Source organism: Macaca fascicularis, chromosome 13, assembly GCF_037993035.2.
Source record: "Macaca fascicularis isolate 582-1 chromosome 13, T2T-MFA8v1.1".
Taxonomy (NCBI): Eukaryota; Metazoa; Chordata; class Mammalia; order Primates; family Cercopithecidae; genus Macaca; species Macaca fascicularis.
In genome coordinates this window covers 56,371,985-56,393,746 of record NC_088387.1, presented here as the reverse complement: position 1 = coordinate 56,393,746, position 21,762 = coordinate 56,371,985, and the positions used below count along the sequence as shown (strand labels likewise).

Sequence of the window (21,762 nt, the reverse complement as noted above, 5' to 3'; positions counted from 1 at the left end):
ATTCCTGTGTGTGTGTGTCTGTGTGTGTACACATCATATTTTCTTTATCCATTTGTCCATAGATGGACATTTAGGTTGTTTCTATATCTTGGCTATTGTGAATAATGCTTCAAGGAGCATGGGAGTGCAGATGTGTTTATGAGGTGGTGATTTCATCTCCTTGGGGTATTCACCCAGATGAGAAATTGCTGAAAAGCCCATATTCTTAACGACTAGGCTGAGAGTTTTGGAAATTTGTTGACTGGTTGCTAAACTAATCTCGCAGCCTGGAGTACTTAGTGCTGAGCTTAAGAGGAGGTATGAGGTAAGGTATTAGAGAGCTCTGAGGGGTGACAGGGAGGTTTTGGGCTCTTACCATGTTTCTGGGGGACAAGAGGACAAGAGCAGATACAGGAACGCACTGAGAGCTTTAGCTCTAGGACAGGCCCCTAACAGGACCTGTGACCTTTGCAAGTGAAACGCGGCCACTGCCCAACCTGCAGCGTGGTAGGAAGTGAGCCGGTGGATAAACACTCCAAGTTCTCTCTCTTTCACCCTTTGATTTCCTGCCACTCACATCGGTTTCATCCAACCAGATGCCAAAAGGTGAGGGAGTCAGCTCATGCTCTCAGCAGCCTGGACGCAGAGCAGACAAGGATGAATCTGAGGGGCAAAGAGAGCATCCTCTGCCTTTATCCCCAGATGTACTTAGAAACTGCTAGGAACACAATCCACGATGCTATCCATAGAGAAATATCTAAATAAACTGTGATGTGTCCGTGCTAGGAAATCCTAGGCAGGAGTTGAAAAGACAGAACAGGTCAATAGTTATGGTGTGGAGAGATTGATGAGACCTGTTGTTGAGTGGTGAAGTAAACTGCAGAAAAATGCCTAGAGTAGGATGGCATGTTTGCAATACTCACCAACCCCCCAACCACATACACTATCATAAGTCTATTAAGGTGCAGCGCAGTGGCTCACGCCTATAATCCCACTTGTGCGGTGGCTCACGCCTGTAATCCCGACACTGGGAGGCCGAGGCGGGCAGATCACCTGAGGTCAGGAGTTCCAGACCAGCCTGGCCAACGTGGTGAAACCCCATCTCTACTGAAAATACAAAAATTAGCCGCGCATGATGGCGCATGCCCGTAATCTCAGCTACTCTGGGAGGATGAGGCAGGAGAAACGCTTGAACCTGGGAGGTGGAGGTTGCAGTGACCCGAGATCACACCATTGCACTCTAGCCTGGGTGGTAAGAGCGAAACTTTGCCTCAAAAAAAAAAAAAAAAAAAAGTCTATTAAATGCCCCATGTCTTTTATGGTATTTTGTTATATGTATATGTCCATATGCAAAGTTTGGAATAATATACATCAAACTGGTAAGAGTGGTTTGCTCTGGAGAGGTGGGAGGCGGTTCAAGATTCGGGGGTTGGTCAAAGGGGACTTCAGTTGTGGTAGATAGTACTGGCTGCTTAGTAACAGCCATTTCCCACTCACCCCCTTCTTTAATGCTAACAACTCAAATCTTGTTCAGGTATCAAAGGGCAGCATTGTGCTCAGGGAAGGTAGGTCCAGGTGTCAAATCATGATTGATCTAAGCCAAGTATGCTTATACCACTGCCCTTTGCCCGTGATTTGTCTAGGGGTAGGCATGTGACCTAGTCTGCTATTGACTATTTTTTTTTTTGGCTTCCAATTCTGTTTTAATTTTGTTTCTTTGTATGTCTTTCCTTAAATATAGTCCATCACCTTGGCTCAGTGCATGTCACCAACAATTCTCCAAGAATTTCAGAGTTTGGACCTCAGTGGCGTGGCTGGCCCCAGATTATCTATGCAGGGAGGCCTGCACCTGTGACAGTCAGCTGCAGCAGGGGGCCGCCCATCTTCTGTGCTTTGTGGTACATATCTGTGTCGCCAAAGCAGCGGCCCCAGTACAGCAAGCCTTCCTTCTTCTGCTCCTTCCAGCAGTTGTTCCAGAGGTTGGCGATATAATCATCTTCCACATTCGGTTTGACTGTTTGGAGGCTGGAGCCTGTGTACTCCTCGGAGAAAGTGCTCAGGTGATCAGTGACTCGCCTGTGATGTGGCCCACAGACAGTCTTGGGCTCAGACTGTAGGGTGGACTGCAGACCATGAGCTGGCTGAGAGCTGACACGAGGATGAGGGTGGGCATCAGCTGCACAAACACCCCTAGCCCGCCGCCACTCTGCTTCTCCCTGGGGCCCTGCCTTTGTTGGGAGGTATAGCGCATGCGGCCATTGCTGTAGATGTGGACTTTACTAGAAGGGAAGCCACTGCCAAAGAACATGTTGAAAAGGTCTTCGGGGGAGATGTCAACCTCAAAGCCACGGTGGAAGTCCCCTGCCGATGCCGGGCCTGGCTGCCCAGCTCCTGTTATAGCCGAAGTGGTCATACTGCTTCCTCCTCCTTTCTCTCTCTCTCTCTCTCTCTCTCTCTCTCTCTCTTCTTCCCTCCCTCCCTCCCTCCCTTCCTTCCTTCTTTCCTTCTTTCCTTCTTTCTTTTCTGAGACAGTCTTGCTCTGTCGCCTAGGCTGGAGTGCAGTGCTCGATCTCAGTACACTGCAACCTCTGCTTCCTGGGTTCAAGCAATTCTCCTGCCTCAGCCTCCCGAGTAGCTGGGATTACAGACATGGGCCACCACGGCCGGCTCATTTTTGTATTTTTAGTAGAGACAAGGTTTCACCATGTTGGCTAGGCTGGTCTCAAACCAGCTGGTCTCAAACTCCTGACCTCATGATCTGCCCACCTCGGCCTCCTAAAGTGCTGGGATTACCGGCATGAGCCACTGCGCCGGGCCATACTGCTTCCTCTTCTCCGGGTTGCTGAGTACTGCATATGCTGCTTCAGTGGCGCCAGGTGCATGGTTCTTGTCTGGGTGGAATTTGAGGGCCAGTTTGTGGTAGGCCTTCTTCAGTTGCTCATCTGAGACCCCTCTACTCGCCCCCAGGATCTCATAGTAATCCTTACATTGCTTGACCCTTTCCACAGCTGCAACTCCTTCTTCAGTGTAGCCTTTGGTGCTCTCTTCTCCTCCAGCTTCACCATTGGCCTAGGGAGTATCGGTCCCACCTGCTTTCCTGTGGGTGGCATGGGTTGCATCTGTGGGTTGGGGCTAGTCACCAGCAGTTTGTGGTTCCTAGTTGAGGGACTCCATCGAGATGCAAACTCGCGGCATTGGGTACAGCCACTGTGCCTTCTGCAGGAAGAGGAGCGCCTGGTCGGGCTGGTTGCGCTGGATGGCCTTGAGGGCAATGCTGATACAGAGCTCGGCTTCATCCTTGTTGGATTACATGGCAGAACCAGAGTATGGAACCTGCTGGTGACTTTTAAGAAGTATTTTTGTTGTTGTTGTTCTAATAACAGACAGGGTATATAGTAGATGAAGTAAGTAGATGAAGATGAAGAGTTCTGCTTCTCCCTTTCCTTTCTGCCTTGGGATGGAGTTTTTGAAAATGTGATGCTTGGAGTTACAGCAACCATCTTTTGACCCAGGGGAAAAGGCCAGGAGAGGCCGGGCATGGTGGCTCACACCTGTAATCCCATGACTTTGGGAGGCCAAGGCGGGCAGATCACAAGGTCAGGAGTTCAAGACCAGCCTGACAAACATGGTGAAACTCTGTCTCTACTAAAAATAAAAAATTAGCTGGATGTGGTCCGAGCACCTGTAGTCCCAGCTGCTCGGGAGGCTGAGGCAGGAGAAATCCTTGAACCTGGGAGGCAGAGGTTGTGGTGAGCCAAGATTGCACTCCTACACTCCAGCCTGGGCAACAGAGCAAGATTCCCTCTCAAAAAAAAAAAAAAAAAAAAGCCAGGAGAAATGGAGAAATGTAGAGACATCAGCTTAGCATCTTAATTTTTTTGTTTTTGTTTGTTTTGTTTTCTTTTTTTTTGAGACGGAGTTTCACTCTTGTTGCCCAGGCTGGAGTGCAGTGGCATGACCTCAGCTCACCACAACCTCCACCTCCCTGGTTCAAGCAATTCTCCTGCCTCCGCCTCCTGAGTAGCTGGGATTACAGGGATGTGCCACCATGCCTGGCTAATTTTGTATTTTTTATTTTTTTAGTAGGGGGGGTTTCTCCATGTTGGTCAAGCTGGTTTTGAACTCCTGACCTCAGGTGATCCACCGGCCTCTGCCTCCCAAAGTGCTGGGATTATAGGCATGAGCCACTGCACTCTGCCTTTTTTTTTTTTTTTTTTTTTTGAGACAAGATCTCTTGCTCTATCACTCAGGCTGGAGTTCAGTGGCACCATCATAACTCACTGCAGCCTCAAGCTCCTGGGCTCAACCCATCCTCCTGCCTCAGCTTCCTGTGGTGGAAACCACAAGTATGTGCCACCACACCTGGCTAAATTTTTTATTTTTTATAGAGATGGGGGTCTGACTATATTGCCCAGGCTGGTCTCGAATTCCTGGGCTCAAGCAATCCTCCTGCCTCATCCTCCCAACCTGCTGGGATTATAGGCATAATCCTGGCCCACCCCAGCATCTTGATACCTTCTTTCTTTTCCAAAGCAAAAACTGTTTTTCTCCAAACTTATTGTTACCTGAGATATTTAAAAGCCTTTGTTTCTTAAACTACTGTTAGCCAGGTGTTCTGTTACAATAAAACACATCCTAACCAACATAGCAGTTTAATCTGAAGTGATGTATTTTATTTATTTATTTATTTATTTATTTATTTATTTATTTATTTATTTATTTTGAGATGGAGTTTCACTCTTGTTGCCCAGGCTGGAGTGCAATGGCGCTATCTCAGCTCACCACAACCTCTGCCTCCCAGGTTTAAGTGATTCTCCTGCCTCAGCCTCCCGAGTAGCTGGGATTACAGGTGCGTGCCACCATGCCTGGCTAATTTTGTATTTTTAGTAGAGATGTGATTTCTCCATGTTGGTCAGGCTGGTCTCGAACTCCCAATCTCAGGTGGTCCGCCCACCTCGGCCTCCCAAAGTGCTGAGATTACAGGTGTGAGCCACCAAGCCCAGCCCTGAAGTGATGTATTTTCTCAGTAGAATTTATTCATGCATTACTTGGGTAATTACACATTTTTTGAAGGAGGATAAAACCCCTTAGGCATTTGTACTTCATCTTCAGAGTTGACCTGATCCACCTTCTGCTGACTCTCTGACTCCCTCTACCCTTCGGGGCTCTTGTTTGCCTCTGCTGCTGGTCTCTGGGCTGCCAGCTGAACTGCTTTGATTGACAACTCAGGTGTACAAGACTTTTGAAATACACACTTTAGCCTTCCTGGGGCTGCTCCATCCTTCGTACTCCCTCAGGCTGGGGGACCTACTGTTTGGGGCTGCCCTTTCCACGGCACTTTCTTCAGGGAGGGACTTGCCGTTTGGTAACTGACCCCCCCTTGCCCCCACCACTTCTCTTCTGGGGAGATGGAAGAGCTGCAGCATAGGAGAAGCTGGGGAACAGGCCCAAAGCCAAGGGCCCCAGAGTCTAGGTGGGATTCCTTTGGCTCTGGCCCTGGGCCTGGCATCTGAATATTATAGAGAAACTCATTCTAGGTTTATCCAGGGGTTCTTGCATCACCTGTGATTTCTGAGGATGCTTTTAAATCACTAGTATTCACTGCCTCTACTGGAACTTCTGTACACTGGATTTTATTCCTCCCAGCTATGAGGGCTTGTGAAAATATCTTAAAGAGTAGAGTAAGTAGCTCGGGCAGGCTTGCATTTGCGGAAGGCCACCCTCATGGATGGAAGACTGGTGGGAGGCCCTTGTGATAGGCTGAGGGAGACAGGCTGAGGTTTTAGTTGGGGCCCAAGTTGGGGATGGAGGGGAGGAGATGGGTGTGTTTCCCCCTTCCCTTCTCTGTGGGCAATGCTCCACATATGGCGGCAAGGAAAGTTTTCTGCATTCTTCAAAGCACGAGGAGAGATCTTTTGGACGCTGTTTCCACGGGTGTTTCGGGGAGCTCTCTGTAATAAGGGTTCCCTTTGTGGCAGTTGGCAGTCAGTTCCAAGCTCATCATTTTGTTGCAGCAGGACTTGGCAAGGGCATGGGAGAACAGGACTTCTGCTGTTCGTTTTCCACTCTGAGCTCTGCACCCCTACCTATGAGGGCTACCTCTTTCCTCCATCCCGTTCCAACTGTCCTCTTCCTGCTCGTTCTTTTGTCCAAACCTGTGGGAGGCTGCATTCAAGTTCACAGAAAAGGGGTACCTGTAGTCAAAAAGGGTAGGAGGATGGGAGGAGAGGATTAAGGAAAAGCCAACTTTTGCCTCAGATGCCCGGCTGCTTTATTATGCATGCTTTCCTCTTTCTCACTGTTTTTTGGAAAGGCTGAAAATAAACACTTTTGTAATACTGACTTGTAGTTCACACTTTCCTGACAAGTTACTCAAACTGCAGCCACAGCCGCTTAAAGAGAAGCTTGACGCAAGCCTTATTCAGCAGGCACTTTCTAATTCAGAATGTTCTGAGGCAGTTGATCTTGCTACTTCTAAACTAGTGAAGGGACTGAGGAGGGGGCACATTGCTGAACCTGGGAGCCCTGGGCCAGCACTCACCACCAGCGAGTCCACCAGCATCTCTACCACAAAGTCAAGCTTTTGAGACTGCTGGGTCCTCAGGGCTGTTACTCAGCACACTTATTCAAGAAATGTCACAGAGTCATCAAAAATCTCACTTGGAAGAAACTATGAACATCTCTCAATTCAAGATCCTTTTTCTGTAGGCCAGAGAAGTGACTTCCCTGCTTAAAATGAACAGAACTATTAGTGGAGGAGCCAGGGATACAGCCGCAAACTCTGGAAACTTCCCATTGAGCCATGCTTTGTTAATTTCATGGATTTGATTTATTACATTTCAGTTTTTATCACAAAACCTTTCCAACATACACAAAAGTTGAGAGAAGAGTATAATGAACATCTATGTACCCGTCACTCGATGTCAGTACCGGTCGCCGATTCGATGTTGTCTTATCTAGTCCCCATTTTCCCCCACTGCAACCAGACAGACATCGTAACACTTTATCCACGAGTACAGCAATATGTGTCTCTAACAGAAAGCTTTAAAAAATACTGTAACCATAGTTACCATTATCACATCCACAAAATTAGCGTTATTTCTTAGTGTCATAATACCTTCGAACTCAGTTTTCTCCGGTTGTGTCAAAAATGTCTTTTTGCAGTTTGTTTAAATGAGAATCCAAACAAGTCCACACATTGTGTTCGTTGACATTTTTAAAGGGCTTTTATACTGTCATGGTCCCTCCCCTATACCTTCCCCATGCCATTTGTTTGTTGACATAGTTGGGTCATCTGTCCTTCAGAACTTCCCACGTTCTGAACGTGGCTGGTATATTCTGCTGGTGTCCTTCAACCTATTTTTCCATCCTGTTTCCTGTACATTGGTGCTGAAGATGTAGACAACAGTGATTCTCAGCTGGGGGAGACTCTGCTTCCCTCACCTCCCAGGGGACATTGGCAATGTCTGGAGACTTTTGGTTGTCACACCTGGGGGTGGGGGTGCTACAGGCATCTAGTGAGTAGAGGCCAGGGATGCTGCTAAACATCCTGCAGTGCACAGGACAGCTGCCCACAAGAAAGAATTGTGTGTCCCCAAATGTCAGTAGTGCTGAGGTTGAGAAACCCTGACCGGGAGACTTGAGATTCAAGTTTTGCTTTTTTTTTTGGCAAGGATATTTCATAGGTGGAATCGTGTACTTCCTGCTGCATCGTATCAGGAGGACACTGTGTCTGATGTTAAGGTGATGTTAAGGTTGATCAGTGGATTCAGGAGGTGTCAACCTCACACATCATAAAATTAGCCAAATGGGCATGTTTTGAGAGTAAAAGGGAGTGCTATTAATAGATGAAAACTGGGAATGTTTCTGGCAAACACAGACGTGATTATCCTACCCATTGATTTTTCAAGAACTTTATTCATCTCTAATGAATTTTCTTTCACTTTTTCCCCAGTTTTAATCAAAGTTACATGGGCACATAATCTTTTTATTTTTAAATTAATATATTTTTAAGAGACAAGGTCTCACTCTGTTACCCAGGTTGGAGTGCAGTGCTTGATCATAGCTCACTGTAGCATCAAACTCCTGACTTCAAGTGATCTTCCCACCTCAGCTTCCCAAATAGCTAGATAGATGTGTGTCACATGCCTGGATAATTTTTTTTTTCTTTTGTAGAAACAGAGTCTTGCTACGTTACCCAGCGTGGTCTGGAACTCCTGGCCTCAAGTGATTCTCTCACCTTGGCCTCCCAAAGTGCTAGGATTACAGGCATAAGCCACCATGCTCGGCCCACGGGCACATAATTTAAAGAGCCACATAATTCTCCTACAGTTGTTGCTGCAGTAATTTCCTCATTCCTCCCTATTTTCCTTTCCTAAGAGGCAACCACTTTCAATTCTTTCAGCTGATTCTTGTAATATTTATCCTCACACATCCTAATTTGCTTAAATTGCTACTTCATGGTTTTTCTGGTTTTGGCATTTTAAAAGGACTTCTTTCTAAAGAATATAATGTATCTTTCTGACAGTGCTCTCCAGCCCCCTGTACAAGCCTTTCTTGACCTTTCATGTTCTCAGAACAGTGAAATTCTAATTTTAGCTGTCTGCTTATATTTAAGAGTAGGGTATTAAAAAGCCAAATAGAGGCTCTGATCTTGTGAGTGGAGCTTGTTGACTGCTATCTTCCCCATAGGGTTATCTGGCTCTGCTACCTCCAATGTCAGGATGTTTGAGTATTTCTTCTTGGGCCAGTAAGTCTTCCAGTCTTCTGCTCAAGGAGATAGACCTGGCTGCCAGGGTCCTGGGACCCAGGTAGGGCTAAAGAGCAGTGAGTCTCAGCATTTGTTCTGTGGACTTTCCTTTTTTTGTTGTAATTCCTTGCCATCAATGGTGCCCGCTGTCCTCCAGTCAGTCCTTAGAGGCTCCATTAACTTCCTCCAGAGAATAAACCTTAAGCCTAGTGGCAGGATTGTGGGAGGGCAGTTGCCCAGTTGCACAGAGTTGGGGAAGGCAGCTAAGGATCAAATTGTTATTTTTTTTAAAAAAAACAGTTTTATTGAGATATAATTGACATAAAATAAATGTCACTTATTTAAAATGTACAATTTGATAAGTTTTGACATATGTATACACCCATGAAATTATAAACAGTCAAGATAATGAGCACCTGGGCATGGTGGCTCATGCCTGTAATCCCAGCATTTTGGGAGTCCAAGGGAGGAGGAAGACTTGAGTCCAGGAGTTTGAGAACATCCTGGGCAACAAAGTGAGACCTCCGTCTCTACAAAAAATTTAAAAATTAGCCGGGCATAGCTGGGCGCGGTGGCTCACGCCTGTAATCCCAGCACTTTGGGAGGCCGAGGCAGGTGGATCACGAGGTCAGGAGATCGCGACCATCCTGGCTAACATGGTGAAACCCCGTCTCTACTAAAAAAAAAAATACAAAAAATTAGCTGGGCTTGGTGGTGGGCGCCTGTAATCCCAGCTACTCGGGAGGCTGAGGCAGGAGAATGGCGTGAACCCAGGAGGAGGAGCTGGGAGTGAGCCAAGATCGTGCCACTGCACTCCAGCCTAGGTGACAGAGCGAGACTCCATCTCAAAAAAAAAAAAAAAAAAAAAAAAATTAGCTGGGCATGGTGGTGCATGCCTGTAGTCCCAGCTACTCAGGAGGCTGAGGTGGGAGGATCACTTGAGCCTGGGAGGTCGAGGCTGCAGTCAGTGAGCTGTGATCACCCCACAGCCCTCCAGCCTGAGTGACAGAGTGAGACCCTGTCCCCCACTAAAAAAAAAAAAAAAAAAAAAAAGACAGTGAGCATATTAGTTGCCCCTCAAGATTCCGCTGCCTACTCAGGCAACTGCTGATCTGCTTTCTGCCACTAGATTGGTTTGCATTTTCTAAGATTTTATGTAAATGTAATCATATAGTACTTGCTCTTTTTAGTGGGGAGGGATTCTGCCTTTTTTCACTCAGCATAATTACTTTGAGATTCATTCATGTCGTTGAGTACATCAATAGTTCATTCCTTTTTATTGTTAAGTGGTATCTCGTTGGATTCATACACCAGAATTCGTTTATTCATTTAGTTGTTGAAGGATATCTGGATTGTTTCCAGTTTTTGGTTATTACAAATAATGCTGCTATGAACATTCATGTTCAGGTCTTCGTGTGGACATGGTTTTTCATTTTTCTTGGGTTAACACCTAGGAATGGAATGGCTGAGCCATATGGCAGGTGCATGTTTAACTTTTTTTTTTAGTTGAACTTTGAACAACATGTTTAACCTTTAGTGAAACTGCCACACTGTTCTCCAAACTGGTTGTACCATTTCATATTTCCACCAGCAGTGAACCAGAAAGTTCTAGGTTGCTCAACATCTTGCCAACATGTGATTTGGTCAGTCGTTTAAATTTTAGATATTCTAATGAGTATGTAGTGGTATCTCATGGTTTTAATTTGCATTTCCTAATGACTAATGATGTTGAGCATCTTTGCATGTGCTTATTTGCCATCTGTATATCCTCTTTGGTAAATCATTCAAATCTCTTGCCCATTTATAAAATTTGGTTGTTTTGTTTTTTTATTGAGTTTTGAGATTTCTTTACATATTTTGGATACAAATCTGTTATCAAATGTGTGACTTGCATATATTTGCTCCTAGTCTGCAGCTTGCCTTTTCATTCTCCTAACAATGTCTTTCAAAGAGCAAATGTTCTCAGTTTTATTTCTTTTTTTCTCCATAAGAGATTTTAGAATCTTCCATAAATGTTCTTAATTTTGATGAAGTCCAATGTATTGATTTTCTTTTATTGATTTTGCTTTTGGTGCTGTTTCTAAGAAATATTTGCTTAACCCAAGGTCACAAAGAGTTTCTTTTGTGTGTGTGTGTGTGTGTGTTTCCTTAGATATTAATGGTTTTAGGTTTAGGTCTGTGATCCATTTTGAGTAAATTATTTTTAATTAATTTTCTTTCTTTTTTTTTTTTTTTTAAAGAGACAGAGTCTCGGCCGGGCGCCCTGGCTCACATCTGTAATCCTACCACTTTGGGAGGCCGAGGTGGGCGGATTGCCTGAGCTCAGGAGTTCATGACCAGCCTGGGCAACACGGTGAAACCTGGTCTCTACTAAAATATAAAAAAATTAGCTGAGCGTGGCAGCATGTGCCTGTAGTCCCAGCTACTTGGGAGGCTGAGGCAGGAGAATTGCTTGAACCCGAGAGGCAGAGGTTGCAGTGAGCCGAGATTGCACCGCTGCACTACTCTAGCCTGGGCGATAGAGCGAGATTCTGTCTCCAAAAAAAAAAAAAAAAAAAAAAAGGAGACAAAATCTCACTCTGATGTCCAGGCTGGAATTCAGTGGCACGATCATAGCTCACTGCAGCCTTGAAGCCAGGGCTGAAATGGTCCTTTTACCTTAGCCTTTGGAGTAGCGGGACTACAGGGGAGTGCCATGTTCCTGAACCATTTTCAGTTAATTTTTTCTGTATAGTGTGAGATGGGTCAAAGTTCTGGGTTTTTTTTTTTCTTTTTTGTACATGGATATCCAATTATTTCAACACTATTTGTCAAAAAAGACTGTTTTCCCCATCAAATTGCCTTTGCACTTACGCAAGTTACTGTTTCTTAGTCTCTAATCTATTTTTCTATTTGTCTCTTTTGAATTCAGTACCACACTATGTTGATTATTGTAGCTTATATTAAGTCTTAAAGTTACATAGGGTAAATTCTCCATATTTATTCTTCTTTTTCAAAGTTGAATTGGTTATTCCAAATCTTTTGCATTTCTAAATGAATTATATTTTTATTTTTTATTATCTTTTTTTTTTGAACAGAGTCTTGCTCTGTCATGCAGGCTGGAGTGCAATGGCACGGTCTCAGCTCACTGCAACCTCTACCTCCCGGGTTCAAGCCATTCTCCTGCCTCAGCCTCCCAAGTAGCTGGGACTACAGGCATGCGCCACCACACCCGGCTAATTTTTTTCTTTTCAGTGGAGACGGGGTTTCACCTTCTTGGACAGGCTGGTCTTGAACTCCTGATCTCAAGTGATCTGCCCACCTCAGCCTCCCAAAGTGCTGGGATTATAGGCATGAGCCACCACGCCTCCCTCCACCCCTAACCCCGCCCCAAGTAGCAGTGGTGCGAACACGGCTCACTGCAGCCTCCACCTCCTGGGCTCAAGTGATCTTCCTGCTTCAGCAACCTCCCTCCACCCCTAACCCTGCCCCAAGGCATGAGCCACCGCGCCTGTCCCTAAATGAATTATATGATCAGCTTGTCAATTTTAAAAAACACATTGTTAATGTAAAAATGAATCATATAATGTAAAATGTAAGTGTTTAATGTATACATATATGTATGATTTAATGTGTAATATAAAAAAATATAAAAAGCCTGCTGGGATTTTGACTTGGATTTATTATAGCTATAGATTAAATTGGGGAAAATTTACATCTAACCAAGTTCAGTGTTGGATATAAGTGGTAACAGCAGACATTCTTTCCTTGTTCTGATATTGGGGAAAGCAGTCAGTCTTTCACCATTAAGTATGATGCTAGCTGTAGGGTTTTCGTAGTTATCCATTATCAGGTTGTAGAAGTTCCCATCTGTTCCTAGTTTGTTGAAAATTTTCATCAGGAATGGAGGTTAAATGCTTATTTTGTATGTATTGAGCTGGTCACATGGTTTTTCTTTTTAAATTTTTGTTTGTTTGTTTTTTTATTTGTTTGAGACGGAGTCTTACTGTGTCACCCAGGCTGGAGTGCAGTGGCGTGATCTTGGCTCACTGTAACCTCCACCTCTGGGGTTCAAAAGATTCTCCTGCCTCAGCCTCCTGAGTAGCTGGGTTTACAGGCACCTGCCACCACACGTGGCTAATTTTTTTGTATTTTTAGTACAGATGGAGTTTCACCATGTTGGCCAGCCTGGTCTTGAACTCCTGATCTCAAGTGATCCTCCCGCCTTGGCCTCCCAAAGTGCTGGGATTACAGGTGTGTGCCACCACACCTGACCTTTAATTTGTTAATATAGTGAATTAAATTGATTGATTTTCAAATGCTTTTTTTTTGAGACAGGGTCTCACTTTGTCTCTCTGGCTGGAGCAGTGGTGCGAACACAGCTTACTGCAGCCTCGACCTCCGGGGCTCAAGTGATCTTCCTGCTTCAACAACCTCCCGCCACCCCTAACCCTGCCCTAAGTAGCTGGGACTATGAGCATGTGCCACTGTGCCCGGCTAATTTTTTTTTTTTTTCTTTTTTTGTAGAGACAGGGTTTCACTACGTTGCCCAGGTTGGTCTTGAACCCCTGAGCACCAGCAATCCTCCCACCTCAGCCTCCCAAAGTTCTGGGATTACAGGCATGAGCCACCATGTGCAGCCAAGATTTTTCTTCTCTTTTCTTTCTTTCTTTCTTTCTTTCTTTCTTTCTTTCTTTCTTTCTTTCTTTCTTTCTTTCTTTCTTTCTTTTCTTTCTTTCTTTCTTTCTTTCTTTCTTTCTTTCCTTCTTTCCTTCTTTCTTTCCTTCTTTCCTTCTTTCTTTCCTTCCTTCTTTCTTTCTTTCTTTTCTTTCTTTCTTTCTTTCTTTCCTTCTTTCTTTCTTTCTTTCTTTCTTTCTTTCTTTCTTTCTTTCTTTCTTTCTTTCTTTCTTTCTTTCTTCTCTCTCTCTCTCTCTCTCTCTCTTTCTCTCTCTCTTTCTCTCTCTCTTCTCTCTCTCTCTCTCTCTCTCTCTCTCTCTCTCTCTCTTTCTCTCTCTCTCTCTCTCTCTCTCTCTTTCTTTCTCTCTCTCTTTCTCTCTCTCTTTCTCTCTTTCTTTCTTTCCGACGGAGTCCGGCTCCGTCCCCCGGGCTGGAGGGCAGTGGTGCAATCTCGGCTCACTGCAACCTCCACCTCCCGGGTTCAAGTGATTCTCGTGCCTCAGCCTCCTGAGTAGCTAGAACTGCAGGCACGCCACCATGCCCGGCTAATTTTTTTGTATTTTTAGCAGAGACGGGGTTTCACCATGTAGGTCAGGCGGGTCTCGAACTCCTGACCTCAGGTGATCTGCCTGCCTTGGCCTCCCAAAGTGCTGGGATTATAGGCGTGAGCCACTGTGCCCCACCCTGAAATTTTTCAAATGTTAAACTAATCTTGCAATTCTGGGATAAAGCCTTCTTGGTTAAAATACATGATTCTTTTTGTATATAATTGAAATCAATTTGCTAAAATTTTGTTTTAAGAAATTTGCACCTACATTCATAAGTTTTCTTTTCTTTTTGAGACGGAGTCCCGCTCTGTCGCCCAGGCTGGAGTACAGTGGCGTGATCTCGGCTCACTGCAAGCTCTGCCTCCCGGGTTCAAGCGATTCTCCTGCCTCAGGCTCCCGAGTAGCTGAGATTACAGGCGTGTGCCACCACGTCCGGCTAATTTTTGTGTTTTTAGTAGAGACAGGGTTTCGCCATGTTGGCCAGGATGGTCTCGATCTCTTGACCTTGTGATCCGCCTGCCTCGGCCTCTCAAAGTATTGGGATTACAGGCGTGAGCCACCGTGCCCGGCATAAGTTTTCTTTTCTTGCAATGTCTTTGGTTTGATTCATAGAATGCTGATCTCATAGGATTCCCCACCCCTCCCTTTAGCTTTCTGGAAGAGTTCATATAGAATTAGTATGACTTCTTTAAAATTTTGGTATTATTATTATTTTTTTCTTCTGCTTACTCCGAGTTTCACTTTCTCTTCTTCTGTAGTTTCTTAAGAAAGAAGGTAGCTATGGGCCGGGCGCGGTGGCTCAAGCCTGTAATCCCAGCACTTTGGGAGGCCGAGACGGGCGGATCACGAGGTCAGGAGATCGAGACCATCCTGGCGAACACGGTGAAACCCCGTCTCTAATAAAAAAATACAAAAAAACTAGCTGGGCGAGGTGGCGGGCGCCTGTAGTCCCAGCTACTCCGGAGGCTGAGGCAGGAGAATGGCGTAAACCCGGGAGGCGGAGCTTGCAGTGAGCTGAGATCCGGCCACTGCACTCCAGCCTGGGCCACAGAGCGAGACTCCGTCTCAAAAAAAAAAAAAAAAGGAAGCTGAGGTTGTTGATTTGAGCACTCTTTTTCTCCTACTTTAGACAGTTGAGTGCTATGGATTTCCCTCTAAGTTCTGCATTCCCTGCACCCCACCCATTTTGATATGTTGTGTTTTCTTTTGCATCAGTTCACAATGCTAATTTATCTTTGATTTCTTCTTTGACCCATGGGTTAAGAAGTGAGTTATTTAGTTTTCAAACATTTGGGTGTTTTTGAGATTTTATTTATTTGTTTGTTTGTTTATTTTTTTGTCCAAGAGGCATTTTGTTTGTAAATCTCTATTACATCTCTAGAAAAAGAATGCTAGAATTTTCCCTCTTGTGTGTTTTTGTCTTGCTTCTTCATGGTCCATGATGCCAGCTGAGGCTGTCAGTACAATGAAACCGAACTGGTGGGATGGAAGAAGATTACTCTGCCATTTTTCTGGATCTTTGAGTTGCACATCACATCTGGGGCTGATCACGCCACACTTGTTTAGCCTGCCTGTGAGGCAGCTCTTTGATCATCAATGATTTCAGTTTTGCCAATGTAACCAAGCTTCATCATCACAGTGAAAAACTGGACGATGACTTCGGAGCACAGCCTAATAAGAACCTGAGTTCGTGACCTCTCTTTTCAGCATTGTTGATGCTCTTGAGAGCATCAGCCTGAACATTCATGCACACCATTGTGGCGGTGCAGAGAGATAAAGGAAAGAGGACGGGAGGGGAGAGCACACAGTGTTATTGAGATATATTTTTCCTATTGATTTCATTTTCGTCACAGAGCATACTTTGTATAACTTGAACCCTTTTAAATTATTGAAATTCATTTTATGGCCCAGAATTGGACTATTTTGGTAAATGTTTTTTGTGTACTAAAAAAAAAATGTATATTCTGCCAATCTTGGGTGGACCTGGAAACTTTCTCAAGCCAGTAAGCCGGGGCACTCAAAGAGCTCATTTTGTTTATTTCCTGTCTCTCAGGAATTGGTATACTTCATTGCCGTATACCCAATGTCTTCAGAACAACTGTTTCATATATTTGTCTATTTTATAAGTTGCATTTGGTGGAAGAAGAGTAAATTTGGTCTGCTATTCCATCTTAGCCAAAGTGGAAGTCTCTTTGAACTGCTTTTTAATTGAGTTTTCAACCAATATTCCTTTGCTAGCCCTACCTTAACCTTCCACTTCCAGAAGTAGCTGGTACTGACTATTCCTGAGCCTTTTCGGTGTTCTTAGATGTCAGTTGTGTCGTTTCTTGGCTTTTCTCACTGCTGGTTGTGGAATCTAATAAATACTCTAGCAGAGTTATTAAAGCAGTGCTGACACTACACAGGGGACCCTGAAATTAGACAGTTATGGCTGGCTGAAACAGGACCTCAAACTCATATACCAACAAGGGCTCTCTAGGGAGAGAAAATGATTGAAAACATGGGTGCAAGATAACTGGAAGGGGTGGGGACGAACACAACTCAACTTGTTTAGACAACTCTGCTCCCATCTCCTGTGACCATGGAAGAAAGAAGGCCTGGTGCTGCTGGATCTTCTAGGAAAGTTTCAGAGAAGCTGGAAACCCATAACTTTACGTAAAGTTACCCCTTCCTTCCTTCCTTCCTTCCTTCCTTCCTTCCTTCCTTCCTTCCTTCCTTCCTTCCTTCCTTCCTTCCTTCCTTCCTTCCTCCCTCCCTCCCTCCCTCCCTTCGCCTTTCCCTTCCCCTTCCTTCCCTCCTTCCTTCCTTCCTTCCTTCCTTCCTTCCTTCCTTCCTTCCTTCCTTCCTTCCTTTCTCTCTCTCTCTCTCTTTCTCTCTTTCTCTCTCTCTCTTTCTTTCTTTCTTTCACGGAGTCTTGCTCTGTCACCCAGGCTAGAGTACAGTGGTGTAATCTCGGCTCACTGCAACCTCCGACTCCCTGGATCGAGCCATTCTCCTGCCTCAACCTGCTGAGTAGCTGGGACTACAGGCACGCACCACCACACCCAGCTAGTTTTTGTATTTTTAGTAGAGACAGGGTTTCACTATGTTAGCCAGGATGGTCTTGATCTCCTGACCTTGTGATTCACCCTCCTCGGCATCCCAAAATTCTGGGATTACAGGTGTGAGCCACTGCACCCAGTCCAGAATCACCTCTTAAAAAAATCTTGGCAACTCATCCAAATTTAAAAGAATGTCGAGGGCCAAATGAAAATCCACCTAAGGATGCGATGACAGCTCGGGATTTGCATCTCCTTTTCTCTTTCGCATTTTCCTGCTCCATTATGCAGGGATGTGGATATTCACTGGCCTTTGGGGACTGAGCGTGGGTGAGTCTCTATGGGTAGCAAGGAAATGGCAGACTTTCTATGAAAACCAACTGAATCATGGAATGAGAGAGCTGGAAGTGACCTTAGAAAAATGTGGTCAAACCCCAGGATGTTATGCAAGAAGCACCTAAGGCTTAGAAAAGTCAAGTGACTTCTCCAAGTACAAAGACTGTATTAGTTAATAGTTGGGCTGAGTCTGCATCTAGTTGCCTAGCCAAATTTTCTTTCTTCTGTGTTCCATGAGAGCAAGAGATATGTCAGTATCCTTAATGCAATTCTTGGTGCATAGTAGGTATTCAATGAATATTTGTTGAATTAAAAACATGTACTGAGTTGCTTTCTATAATATTAGCATGTGCTATCTTTATCAGTTAGGATATGGTGTGACTACATATAACAGAAAATCCCCAAAACATTAGCTCATATACAATAAAGATTTATTTATCTGTGAAAGAAATTTGGACCTTTAGGGTGACAACAATGTTCTCATCTCCTCTGGTTCTGTTTTACAATTCTTCGTGTATGGCTTCCATCCTTAAATTTATCTTATGATACTGAAGCTATAGCCATACAGCTCAACTAAATTCCAAGATGGAAGAATGTAGAATGCATCCATGGCAAAAGGTTTTCCTGGAAGTTCCACTCGACTTCCACTTAAATCTCATAGTTTGAAACTTAGGTAAGTGGCCACATGTGGTTCCAAGGGAGGTTAGGAAAAGGAAGTTGGATACATTGTCTCCTTGAATAAATCTGGGTTTTGTTAAAGAAAGAGGATGGAATGGGTACTTAGTAGGCAAGTAGCAGTATCCGCTGGAATTTAAGAGTTAATTATTGATTGAAATGTTGTTTCCTACAATTTTGATATGCACAATAATCAAAACAGAAATATGTAAGCTTTTAAAGATATTTATCAGAAGATATTCAAACAAAAAATACTGGTTTAGTTCAGATAATATTCTGATGTTCTGGTTAAATCATTTTAGAAAACTGGTTCTGTTTTAGCTCATGGTAGTTCAGTAGGATTTTACTGGTTTTCATGGAAAGCCTTTTGGATGAGTCCACAATTTAGAAAAACATAATGTTGTATTTCAGTTCAGTACTCGGTTTCAGAAATCTCTTTGAATTTTTGGTTCATAATTTGAGTCAACTCCAGTTCCTGGTTCTGATGTATCTACCCAAACCCTAGACATTTTGTAGTTATGGCTTAAAAACACAGACATGGGCCATAGAACTGGTTTACACTGAGGCTGGAGTTTATTAATACTGCTTTTCTTATGTAGGAGCTAATAATCCTAATGGATTTGAATGACTCTAAATTTATCTCTGTGATTTGGCATGACTAAGGGTCTCACTCGTGATAGATGTGCCAAAATTAACACATTAGCCTGTTTTATACTTGTTCTATGATATAAATGCACCTAATTGAAAATGTCTGTTCTTACTCATAAGTTTTGCATTCCCATGGTTTGAGATTTCTTTTACCATGTTAGTTCTAGAACACTATTCTGGATTTTGTGTGGTGTCTCAGAAAATATACTTAAAAATTAGAGGTTCAGGCCGGGCGCGGTGACTCATGCCTGTAATCCCAGCACTTTGGGAGGCTGAGGCGGGCAGATCACAAGGTCAGGAGATCAAGACCATCCTGGCGAACATGGTGAAACCCCGTTTCTACTAAAAATACAAAAAATTAGCCGGGTGTGGTGGCGGGCGCCTGTAATCCCAGCTAACGAGAGGCTGAGGCAGGAGAATGGTGTGAACCCAGGAGGCGGAGCTTGCAGTGAGCCGAGATCATGCCACTGCACTCCAGCCTGGGTGACAGAGCCAGACTTTGTCTCAAAAAAAAAAAAAAAAAAAAAAAAAAAAAATTAGAGGTTCAAGTTCTAATTTTTTTTTTATGGAGGCTAAGGAGGTACCATACAATGAGAGGCTCCTTCTCCAGGGAATCTTGCTCCAGGGATCAGGAACTGGGCAAAGGTGGCTCAGCACTGCCAGATATCTGGAGTGCACTACAACATTTTAACTAGAAATTGGAGATCTGAGTTCCTAGGAAAAACCCTGATATGTACATATCAGCCAGTAACTTAAAAAATTAAAATCAACAAGTGGGTCACTACTCTGCTGGCCAAACAGTACATGTCTACAGGTTCAATTATTGAGCTGCTGGTTTTCAGGGTCTGATTTCGACACTCCCTATTTTTAATATGTCCTCCCTGTCCTCTTCTATGCCTTACTTGATGATTCTGCCCTTATTCTTTTGGATAAAAATATTGATAAAATATTTGAAAGTAGCTTCTTCCTTTTATTGATATCATAAAATTGCCTGTTATGATTCAAAATGCATTGCCTAAGATGGAAACTATATATATCTTCTCATTGTCTAGGAAAGAATAACTCAACAAGGAGATGATGGCAATGAGGCCAGGAACCCAATTCTCTGGGTATGACTGTATGCTTCTCTCATGGTCATTGGCCACCCCTGTGAGATTTATCTAGTCAAATTTGCACATGTAGCCATTGGTCATAAAGTAGAACGAGCAAGAGGCTGTAAACGATGCACTACAATCCATCTAACACTATCAACCTGGTAGAAGTCTGCATGTTTATGTGCTACTTATTTGTTTTCCAAAATGCATTCAACGAGTGGCAGCTGTGTATGTGCTAGATCTGTGGTAGGGTGACAAGTGGAATGTAGAGTGGGTACATACCCTCCACTGTACTTTACTTATTTATTTTCAAAATTTGAATTAAACAGAAGAAGCCCGTTGCCCTCTGGTCATAAGCTATGAGATGGTGAGCCTAGAAGCCACCAGCAGACATAGTTCCTTCATCAGCAGAAAGATGGTGTGAGAGAATAAAGCCAACATGCTGAGAGATGCATTATCTTTCTCCTGGATACTGCAAGGGCTTCCTGACTTGTCTTCCCGTTTCTACCCTTGCTCCACAGTCTACTTCCAACACAAAAACTGGAGTGATCTTTAGAAACAAAAGTCAGATGTCACCTCCTTGCTTAAAACCCTGTTTCAGGCCGCGAGTGGTGGCTCACGCCTATAATCCCAACACTTTGGGAGACCGAGGTGGGTGGATCACCTGAGGTCGGGAGTTCAAGACCGGCCTGGCCAACCTGATGAAACCTCATCTCTACTAAAAATACAAAAATTACCTGGGCATGGTGGTGGGTGCCTGTAATCCCAGCTACTTGGGAGGCCGAGGCAGGAGAAGCACTTGAACCCGGGAGGTGCAGATTGCAATGAGCCGAGATGGCGCCATTGCACTCCAGACTGGGCAACAGAGCGAGACTTGGTCTCAAAAAAAAAAAAAAAACAGCTAACACCAATATACATTTTCTATGTGCCAGGCATTATTATAAGTGCTTTATGTATATTCACTGATTTAATCCTCACAACAGCTTTATGAAGTTGGTGCTATTATTATCCATTTATTAGATGAGGAAGCTGAGTCATTGCGATAATAAGTAAACTACTCAAAGTCCAACAGTTAATAAGCATGGGGCCACAATTTAAACTCAGGCGTTATGATTTCAGAGTCCACTGAAATCATAATGAAAGGTTTTCAGATGATAAAAAACCCACCTCAAATTGGTTTATATAAAAAGTAGAACTTACTCCCTTCTATTATGGACCAGTCCCTGGGGAGACCTTGCTTCAGGCCTGGTGCTATCCAGTGTGCCGTCAGTATTTGGTGCCCTTCTCTCTCATCTCAGCCTCATTCTCAGGCAGCCTCTCTGTGTGTGGTGACCGCAGCAACGCTGGGTCCACATCATTTTCAGCTTCGAGTTTAGAAGAGAAAGAAGCTTGTGCCAATAAGTCTCAGGACTGAGTCTCAGTGATCCCAGTGGGGTGCCTGACTCATAACTGAACATTTCACCCTGGGGCCAGGATAGAATATACCGATTGGCCAGATCGTGGTCATGTGACAACCTGTTCAACTATGGGTTGGGGGATGGTGTTGATTTTGCATCACCAGAGCCATATAGGCCAAGAGTGGGTGAGGAGCTGTTCCACCAAATATAAACAGGGTGCCATTACAAGTAAAAGGATGGCCAGGCACGGTGGCACACACTTGTAATCCCATCACTTTGGGAGAGCAAGGTGGGCAGATCACCTGAGATCAGGAGTTCAAGACCAGCCTGAACAATATGGTGAAACCCTGTCTCTACTAACAATACAAAAAAAATTAGCCAGGCTTGGTAGCGGGCACCTGTAGTCCTAGCTACTCCAGAGGCTGAGGTAGGAGTATTGCTTGAACCCGAGGGGTGGAAGTTGCAGTGAGCTGAGATCATGCCACTGCACTCCAGCCTGGGTGACAGAGTGAGACTCCATTAAAAAAAAAAAACACTCAAAAAATCAAAAAGCAAATAAGGGGGTGGATATTGGGCAAGGAAAAATACTGGATGGCCATTATAGGCAAGCACTGTGTTTTGTTTGTTTGCTTGTTTTTTTTG

At 44.2% G+C, this 21,762-nt stretch overlaps 4 pseudogenes; 1 reads left to right on the top strand and 3 right to left on the bottom strand.

The window, feature by feature from the left end:
• Nucleotides 1-1,720: 1,720 nt before the first annotated feature.
• On the bottom strand, nt 1,721-2,402 carry LOC135964367 (dnaJ homolog subfamily B member 12-like; annotated as a pseudogene).
• Nucleotides 2,403-2,754: 352 nt separating this feature from the next.
• On the bottom strand, nt 2,755-3,291 carry LOC102116278 (dnaJ homolog subfamily B member 12-like; annotated as a pseudogene).
• A 12,018-nt stretch (nt 3,292-15,309) lies between these two features.
• Nucleotides 15,310-15,892, bottom strand: LOC135966957 (small ribosomal subunit protein uS8-like; annotated as a pseudogene).
• A 3,833-nt stretch (nt 15,893-19,725) lies between these two features.
• On the top strand, nt 19,726-21,137 carry LOC141408387 (uncharacterized; annotated as a pseudogene).
• The last annotated feature ends 625 nt before the right edge of the window (nt 21,138-21,762 follow it).